This window comes from Dendrobium catenatum, unplaced genomic scaffold (genome assembly GCF_001605985.2).
Source record: "Dendrobium catenatum unplaced genomic scaffold, ASM160598v2 fragScaff_scaffold_261, whole genome shotgun sequence".
NCBI classification, from domain to species: Eukaryota; Viridiplantae; Streptophyta; class Magnoliopsida; order Asparagales; family Orchidaceae; genus Dendrobium; species Dendrobium catenatum.
In genome coordinates this window covers 364,653-374,833 of record NW_021318723.1, presented here as the reverse complement: position 1 = coordinate 374,833, position 10,181 = coordinate 364,653, and positions in this window count along the sequence as shown.

Below are 10,181 nucleotides of genomic sequence, written 5' to 3'. Positions count from 1 at the left end.
AAAACAGCAAACTTACAATCAAAAAATAATAGTTAGTATGATAAATATTTATTAAAATAATAATATAATGATAATTAAATTAAAATAATTATTTAAATAATATAAAAGAAAAGGGTCTTGCTATTTTTAAAATAAATTAAAATCCACAGGTCATTTTTATCATGTAGAGGACGACGATACGAATCCAACGAGGTATTATACGTCAAAATCGGACAAAAAACGAATTTTCTATGAATTTTTGAAGTTTTCTGGATTAAAATATACTTAAAATATAATTTAAAACAATTTTTTATATATATAAGCCGGCGGCGGGACACGTGGCGAGGTCATATTGGCCCACGGAATTGCGACCAATCATTGATTGCAATCGCCGTCCCATGATTGCGTGGACCGGGACCTGTACATCCGAGCCGCATACACGGTCGCACCGAACCGCGGTGCAACCCGATCCGAGCCGTTGATCGGCGGATTGCCGCGATCACGGCTCACTCATCCACGTAGGACGGGAACCAGGAGCCGTCCGATCTCGCGCCTATCCAAACGGACGGCTGAGATCCAGGAGAACCGCGATCCAGGCGCCCAAGCGGACCTCGCGGCTGGACGGACCCGCGGTCCCTCTCGATCAGAACCGCCGATCCGAAGATCAACAGTCTGATCTACGGGATGCGCATGCAGGCGGTCTACCGAAACCCCAAACGAATAATCATCTCGTTCTACAGATTTACTCAACCAAATTGCATAAAATTTTAGATCTAGGCTCTAGAGATGAAGAGCATCCGTGGGAGCGATTTTCTTCGAATTAAGATGCACTAATCATGGTGCTAATTAACCCTAAGTGTTTCTAACTAGGGTTTGTGATATACCTCAATCCACACGGTGGATTCGGGAGTTCTTGGTCTCGTTGGACTCGTGGGATCCTCAAGAGCAAGTTCCTAGTTGACGTCAAGATCCGAAGCTCGCTCGATCGGCCGGGATTTGTCCTGGAACGCGAAATGTCTCGGGTTCGCCGGAGGATCGCCGCTGGCGGGGTCTGGACGTCGGGATTTCGTTCAAAAAAGTGGAGGAAGTATGTGGGAGCTCTCACACAAAATCTCAGAGGCTGGGGAAGTCTCTCGAGAAAGCAAGAGCAAAAAGATCCCCCATTGGACTTGATTTTTTCTATTTAAGACTCCTAGACCTAATACCAACGGCTATGATCGAATCAAAACAAAATTAGGAGGGAAATTAACCCATGAGAGCCGTGGTTTGAATTTTGAAATGCTTGGAGGCTTTTAATCTAATTAAAAGGCCCTTAATTAGCTCTAAATAGGCTATTTAAACCTATTTAAGGCTTGATTTTACCAAGTCAACGATTCAAATCGATTTGGGCTCTTAATGGGCCTAATGGGTTAATTTTGACCCATTAAGACTTGGGTTGACCAAGTCAAATGTTTACTTGGTCAACTCAGTCCACCATGCCCATGGGTTTGACAAAATCAAGGTCAACAGACCTCCGAAAGGGCACCACTACGGCTGTAAGATTGTGGAAGGGTATACGACTGCACCTACCCCGAGAGATAGAGATGTTCGCAGGCTTTCGCGCTCCTCGCAAACAAGCCAATGGAAGGGCATATTGGACCATACATACGATTAACCATAGAGGATAGTGGCTCTCGCCTATGCACCTCGATGGATAATAATATTAATGGCCTGATCACAATTACGAGTTTCCCCCACCCGATACATCAGCTCGGATGGGGTTTAGTAGATATGGAATTTAGTTTCCCACGGGCGCAAGCCCCTGCAGTTAATTACATCTCAGGCCGAGCCTGAGAACACTCTCGATTAAGGATCATACATTATCCTCTCTAAAATGAGATTGGCACAAGGGAGAAGACTAAGAAGTCCTACTCAAAATAAAAGAAAGGGCTCAAATGGCTCAGTCAACATGCAGGATTCATACCAGCATTCGAAGGGACTAAGATACTAAAGAGAAAATTGGAGAAAGAAGATCAAGCAGTCGACACATACATGAGAGAATGATGGAGGTGGCGTCATCCATGTGACATAGATAAGTAGGATTTATAGTCCATGAAGAATAGGAAACTTACCCACTATTTAGGCATGCTATGAGATCAAATGTAGTAGTCTTGAATCCTAAATCTAAATTAGGTTTAGTGTTCTATACACACTAACACCCCTATCCTAACTAATACAGTTAAAAACTTAGACTTATCCCAACCTAGATTGGGGAGCCAGCTAACCACCTTATCTATATAAAACCATACTATTAGGTCATTTATGAAAGATAGATGGGTGGTTCAGTTTTTTGAAGTTAAGGATGACATCTAGAGGGTTTCCTAATTGGCCTTATACTTATGTTGGGTAAATGCCCATAACTAATGTAATTAAAATTTAATTTAAATTAATTGTTAATATAATACATGATGGATGAAGTTTTCAAATCACGTATGCATAAGATTTTAAAAATAAGCTTATAGAAAATAATTTTTAGAAAAGACTGTGCCTCCCCAGGTCCGGCACTTCATCCTCATAGGCCAGATTATTCGGACTCTACCCGTAGGTGGGGAGGTGTCATATTAGAAGGAGAGAGAGAAATACATTAATATGCATGCGACCCCGGACAGTTCAAGCATTTTCCTAGTTTCATTAAGTTTCTAAATTATTTAAACCTTAAATATTAGATTTTAATTATGAGTAGAAAAAGTTTGTTCAGTCCTTAAAAAGCCTGATGAAATCCATACTAAAACAAAAGCGGCATGCAAATCGCCAATAAACTAAGAAAAATAAGTAACCCTAGAGGCAAATAATATAAATCAAGCACATCAAAATTATCAAACTAATTAATAAATATCCATAGGCCAATTGCCCTTAATTACAACCTAGGATCTATAGAAAATAAAGTGGCCGGGCACCACTATCAATAACCTGGATTTTTAAGCCTATAACTGACGCAAATGACTTTGAGTGGGATATTGGGTCTTCAGGTCTTCAAACTTCTTGGACTTCTTCTCCTTAGACTCCTTGGATATCTCCTTCTTAGACTCCTTGGATCTCTCCACCTTTGACTCATTTGGATTCGTCGTGGCTTGAATATCCAAATGAAGAGATAATTCCCCTCTTTAGAAGGGTATTGGCTTTTCTCTTTAGATATCTAAAAACCATCCAAACTCGATCTTTCAAATGGAAGAAGACTCTCCCCTTTGAAGATGTATTCTTCTTTTGGAACTCGGGTTGAATAAGAATATCACAACTCAAAGTTGCATTTTCACAAATCTCACCAATATTACAGAAAATTTACATTAATGAAAAGTAATAAAAATCTATACTCTCCTGTAAGGTTATCCTAGTAAAAATATCAAGCAAATTATATAGAAATAAAAAGACTCATCATAGCCACCTACTTGGTCATGCTCTTAGTTATTTATGAGGGCTAAGTAGTTCACCTATAGCAATTATAATTATGATTTTTAACCCTCATTTATTTAGGGGGGGCTGAGCAAATTCTGAAGCACCTGCATAAGACATCATTAGAAATCATGACATCCCCCCCCCCTTTTTATTTAGCATTGCATGAGCAAGGCCACCTATAAGAAAAATAATATATATCATCCCTAACATAGGAGTAGATCTAATGCACATCACATCAATCCATAGTGTAGTAAAAGTAAGTAAATAAAGATGCAATTTTTCACAATATGCAATGAAATATTAAAAAATCTGGCACACAGCAGAAAAGTAAACATTAACCTAGCCTAAATCCAAAAATGGTGCCCTAGCAAATAATTATATGTGTGTGTAAGTCTTGTGTGATTTTTGATAGGTCCTATGTAGGATAATTTATTCAAATTGTCTAAGGTTAGAATTTGTTAAAGACCAGAAAAGGAAATTTTAATTAATATTTAAATATTAGTTAATTAGGGTTCATTTTAGCTAGTTTAGTTTGTTAATCCATTTTTAATGCTTAGGGTAGTGGTGATTGAAGTTTAAATTGTATTATCCAATTTTGGAAAGTCCAGGGTCCTCCTAGGTGCTAAGTTGAAGGGGTCCAAAAGGTCACTATAGGAAATAGGATAGGTTAAGAGTCCCTAAAATTTTAGGTAAATACTAAGACTTAGGATGACTAGTTAGGAATTGAGTTTGGTTGATTTGGAGTTTCTTATGTAAAGTTATGAATTTTTTATGTTTTGGGCAATTAATGAATTATTAAAACTACCTAAATAGGGGTGATTTTATAGTTTTGCTCCAAATTAGCTCCAAACCGATTGGAATCACCCCCAAAGGTCAAGAATGACTTAAGAAGGTGTTCCCAAGTGTTTAGGAAAAATTTTGAATTTTTAATAATTTTTTATTATCTAATAGAGGCAAAATAATAATTTGTAAATCAGGTTAAATTAATGGTCAGATTGGGATCAAACTAATGGTCCCTAATTATTTAAGGTTAAGTACTGAATTTTAAACAATTCAAGCTATTATGGGTATTTTTTTTAGTTGTAATGGATTTATTATAATTTTTAAAAGGTATCGAGCCCTATTTAACAGGTAAATTAGGGTTGGTTGATTAAGGGTTCTAAAAGCTCCTAAAAATTCCTAGAAAATTTTGAGATGTTTAGAGTGTCACTAAGTTTAAATTTTAAAGTTTTCATACCAATCAGTGATTTATCCTAGCTCCTAAAAATTTTCTAAGTTTGCTAGGCGGGTCCTTAATTTTTATCCTTATGAGGTCACTATGTTGAATGGGTTTAAATGGAGTTTTGAACTAACCCTCATGGTAACAATGCATGGAATACACAAAAAAAAAATAGTAAACACACCATATTGTTAGATCTATGAGAGCCTAAACTAAGTGCGTGTGCATCCTACACATGCAAAGTACGATAAAAGAAAAGTAAATGTGCTTAACGAAATGAGTAGTGACTGATTGGGATTAAAGTAGTTTAAAAATAATTTCAATATATATATATATATATATATATATATAAGTATGTATTGATAACTATGCACATAAAACTTTGATCATTATAAAGTACATTTGTCATGAAATTTTCATGCATGATACTTCTTTAAATGTCAGCCGTTTATAGGGGGCATAGGTCTTTGACCATTCAGATCGATCAACTGATAAGTTCCTACTTGGTACACCTTCTCGATGATGAAGGGGCCTTCCCAATTAGATATGAACTTGTCACCAATTTTTTGGTGTGGGATGATTGGTCTTCTTAGCACCAGGACCAATTCCCCTTCTTGAAATCTCCGAGGGCGCACCATCCGATCAAAGAATTTTACCATTCTTCCTCGGTAGATTTCTAGGTTTTGTTGAGCATGTATTATGAGTTCATCAAGTGCATCGAGCTCTTTCATTCTCAATGAGCATTTTGCTCTTGAGTGAGATCATTCTAGATTGCTACCCGGAGTGACGGTAATTCAACTTCTAGAGGCAATATTGCTTTAAGTTCAAATACCAATGAATAAGGAGTGGCTTTGGTTGGCATCCTGTACATTGTATGGTATGCCCATAGCACTTTTGCCATCTTCATATGCCACTCTCTTTGGTTCTTGGTGAGGATCTTCTTCAATAATTTCACTAACGTCTTGTTAAAGGCCTCCGCCAGGCTATTTGCCCTTGTATTATATATTGACGAGTACCGCCAATCGATCTTATGCCGATCAACGAACTTATAAATTTTTATAATTTTGAATGACGTATCATTATCCAAGATTATGCGACGTGACACCCAATCTGTAGATAATATTATGGGTAAAGAATTTGATCACGTGCTCTGATGTGACCTCTATGAATGGAGCTGCTTCAGCCCACTTGGAAAAGTAGTCCGTCGCTACTAGAATGAAACGGTGTCCCACTTAGCACCTAGGGTATGATGCTCCTTATCACCGACTAGGAAAGAGAGTACTGGAGTAGCAAGGAGAGCACTCGCCACTAAAGAAAACAACTCTGAATAAATAATTATTTGAAGCTCACAGTGGTAACGCCCACAAAAAACTAGTGAGACCCTGTGGGAAGGGAAAGTAACTCTGACACATTCATAAGACTATTCTGGAGACTAAGCCTAGTGTATGAATGGTAGGATAGGTCACGAAAAGGAGCATGAGAACTGATCTTCTGCTAGAAAATCAAAGTTCTAAAAACAGTGATGTTAACATCCAAGATAGGATATATTACATCATAGCCAAGAAAACATCTCTACATAGTAAGGGGACACACTCACTACCTGAGGATAGTAATCATGAATAGGATTGAATAAAACTTAAAGGGTCAATGGGGCTACACCTACCCTAACCAGGTAGGATCCTGTGGGGATTAAAAGCAACACTATTACATTTATAGGACTACTCTACCAACTAAGAGTAGGGTACGAATGGTGAAGTAGGTTGGTAAAGAAACTAAGGAGCCGCTCTTCTACTAAAAAATCAAAGCTCTTGAGGATGTGATGCTAACATCTAAAACAAGATGTACCACATCACAACTAAGGGAACAACCTGAGGTGAAAAGAGAGTACATCTACCACCTAGTATAGTGATTATGAGTAAGATCAATGATCATCAAAGGGTCATAGTGGTAGCACCTAACCTTATTGGGTGGGACCCTGTGAGGAGTAAAAGTGATACTACCACATTCATTGGACCACTCTGACAGCTCAGAGTAATGTATGAATGGGAGAATAGGCTGTCAAAAGAGGGCAGAAGGGGATTGATCTTTTCTCAGAAAGACCCAAGCCCATAAGGCAGTGATGTAGACACCGAAGGCATGAGGTATCACATCACTAATAAAAAAAACAATTATAATCATAGAGGTTTATGACCAACTAAGTGTAGACTCATCCATCCTTGAAGCAATCATCAAAGTGCTTCAAAGGAGAAGAAAGAAGGATTTCTAGAGAATTTATGCTCTTAGAGAGTATTATCGGGCTCCTCCTATAACAAGGGCAACTGGTTTTGCTTTACTAAGAGTTTCCTTCTTTTTTATCATATGTATTTTTTTTTCATAAGAGAGGGGTCTGTGAATGGCTTTAGTAACCCAGGTCATGTTCGCCACATGAACAAAACTGAGGAAAGAGATTATACAGGATCTTTTAAAGAAGTGAATAATTAGTTTTGATAACCCAGACCACATCCAACTCATATGAATGAACTGGGGAGCGCAATTATAACAAAATTAACTTATAAATACTATCAAATTAGGGTAGGGGATCAACATTATCATCCTAACTAACATAAGATGGTATAGACCCAATATTCCATCTCTAAAGGATTTAAATTAATGACTTTGCATCGCTGATTACATTCAACTCATATGAATAGACTGGGGACTACAACTATCAGAGCAGGACTAATAAGAGAAGGAAATTCATAGGAACAATGGATCACCATCACTACACCTGACTAACATAGGCAGGTATGGATCCAGTATCACATCTCAAAAATAAAAGACTTGAATCATTGGTTTTGATATACTAGACCATACTTGAGGTGGCAAGTGAAACTGGGGGAGTTAAAACCTATAATATATATTTTTATTATATGGACCCATTCAAAAATGACAAATGGTAATATACTCCAAAAGGATTTAGCATATTAACTCCATCCAATCTTAGAAAGAGCAATAATTTAAATTTTCTAACTCAGCTCGAGCTCTATACCATCTAGAGCGTGCTATCTCTCTTATATGAGTATTTGTTTCTTGAATTTAAATATAATTCAAAAAGGGATTTAAATTAGAAAAAGAAATTAAATTTTCTCAATTTTCTTGTATGAAAATTTATTTCTGTATCTAATAGGATATCATTGCATAAAGATGAATCCAAAGTCATAATTTTCAAACTCAAGTATCAAAAGTATCAAAAGGATTTATGGATCTTCTTAGATTAGAGATTTACTAGAAAGAAAATCCATTTACTTATGAACTTTTGGGCACACTTTGTGCCATTTTCTTAATTTTAGTGCGCTTTGCATAATTTTTAATTATTTGATATACTTTGTGTATCTTTCATTTTTTGGAACAATAGGGGTAACAACAACAGGCTACTAGCATTGAGGGGCCAGAGTAACCTATGCAATAGGTGTGGTAGGCACTGGCTGCATAACCACAGGATGAACAGGGGGAATAGGGAGTGGTCTAGGCACTGGTCGCCTAACAACAGGGTTCACTAGCTGCGTAGAAATGGGAGAGGGATGTGGTGCTCGGGCTATACGCTGAGCAACAGGACGTCCGAAAGGGCATATGGCTATGCATCCTCTCCTTTAGGGAGGAGAGAATGCAACAGCTTCAGCTGGGGATGGCCCGCCAAGAGTGATGAAGGTCGAGTCAGTGAAGGAATCAAAAGTGATTCCTCCAGTAGGAGGACTAGCTAACATGGACTTATGGAGTGTCACCTGTGCGTCCAAGCCGAAGTTGAAAGTAATGGAAGGAACAAAAGGAGCCATGGCACTACTGCCAAGAAAAAGGAAATTGAAAAGTTAGTTAGAATGGAAATCAGAAAATAAGGAATGAATTGATAAAGATGGATAAGAGACGGAATAGCCTGCTAGGTTGGAAAGAAGTAGAGTAGAGGGAAAACCCTAGCTAAGATGAAGAAATCCTAACTAAATAAAGATCCTAACTAAGAGTGCGAAGGACCTAATCTAAAGAGTACCAAATCCCGGAGTACACACAAGAAAGGATAATATATGATCCAAAGATGGAGATAGAAATTAGTCCCACCATGGTCGCCAGAAACCTGTGGACCTCCGAAAGGGCATCGCTAAGGCTGCAGAATTATGGAGGGGTATAGCCCTGCACCTACCACGAGGGATAGAGATGATCGTGGGCTTCCACGCTCCTCACAAACGGGTCGATGGAAGGGCAGATTGGATCATATATACGATTAACCATGGAGGATAGCGGCTCTCACCTATGCACCTCAATGGGTAATAATATGTACGGCTTGATCACAATCTTGGGTTTCCCCCACCCGATACATCAGCTTGGATGGGGTTTAGTATATATGGAATTCAATTTCTCATGGGCGCAAGCTCCTATAGTTAATTATATCTCAGGTCAGAGCCTGAGAACACTCTCGATTAAGGATTATATATTATCCTCTCTAAAATGGGATTGACACAAGGGAAAAGACTAAGAAGTCCTACTCAGAAAGAAAGAAAGGGCTCAAATGGCTCAGTCAACATACGGGATTCATACCAGCATTCGGAGGGACTAAAGTACTAAAGAGGAAACTAGAGAAAAGAAGATCAAGTAGTCAACACATACATGAGAAAAGGATGGAGGCGGCGTCATCTATGTGATTCAGATAAGTATGATTTATAGTCCCTGAAGAAAAAAGAACTTACCTACTATTTAGGCATGCTAAGAGGCTGAATGTAGTAGCCTTGAATCCTAAATCTAAATTAGTTTTAGTGTTATACGCACACTAACACCCATATCATAACTAATGTAATGCAAAACCTGGACTTACCCCGGCCTGGATTAGGGAGCCAGCTAACCACCTAATCGGTTTAAAACTATGCTATCAGGTTATTTATGAAATATAGATGTGTGATTCAGTTTTTGGAAGTTAAGGCCGACATCTAGAGGGTTTCATAATTGACCTTATACTTATATTTGATAAATTCCCCTAATTATTATAATTAAAATTAAATTTTAATTAGTTGTTAATGTAATACATACTGGTTGAAGTTTCCAAGTCAGGTATGCATAAGATTTTAAAAACATGTTTATAGAAAATAATTTTTAGAAAAGATTGGTCCTCCCGAGGTCCGGCAATTCATCTTCATAGGCCAGATTATCCAGACTCTACCCGCAGGTTGGGAGGTGTTGCTGAGTCTAGTAATTAGGTTGTTAAGCCTTTGTTAATGTCCCAAAGGCTACCAAGAGGGGGGGTGAATTGGTAGTTTAGAAATTTTAAGCCCTCTTTTAAAATGAGTTAAACCGAAATGAAAATTTTCTTTTAAGTTTTTATAGAAAGCGTTTTTCAACCACATAGTTTTTAAAACTAAAAATAAAATGCGAAAAAGTAAAAAAAGGAAAGTAAATGACACCAGATTTATAGTGGTTCAGTCTAAACCAGACCTACATCCACTCCCCAGAGGCACCCTCTGAGTATTGCACAAATACCAATAGTGACTCTCCTTTTGCACCCATAGCAAGGCGAAGAAGCCTTTACAAC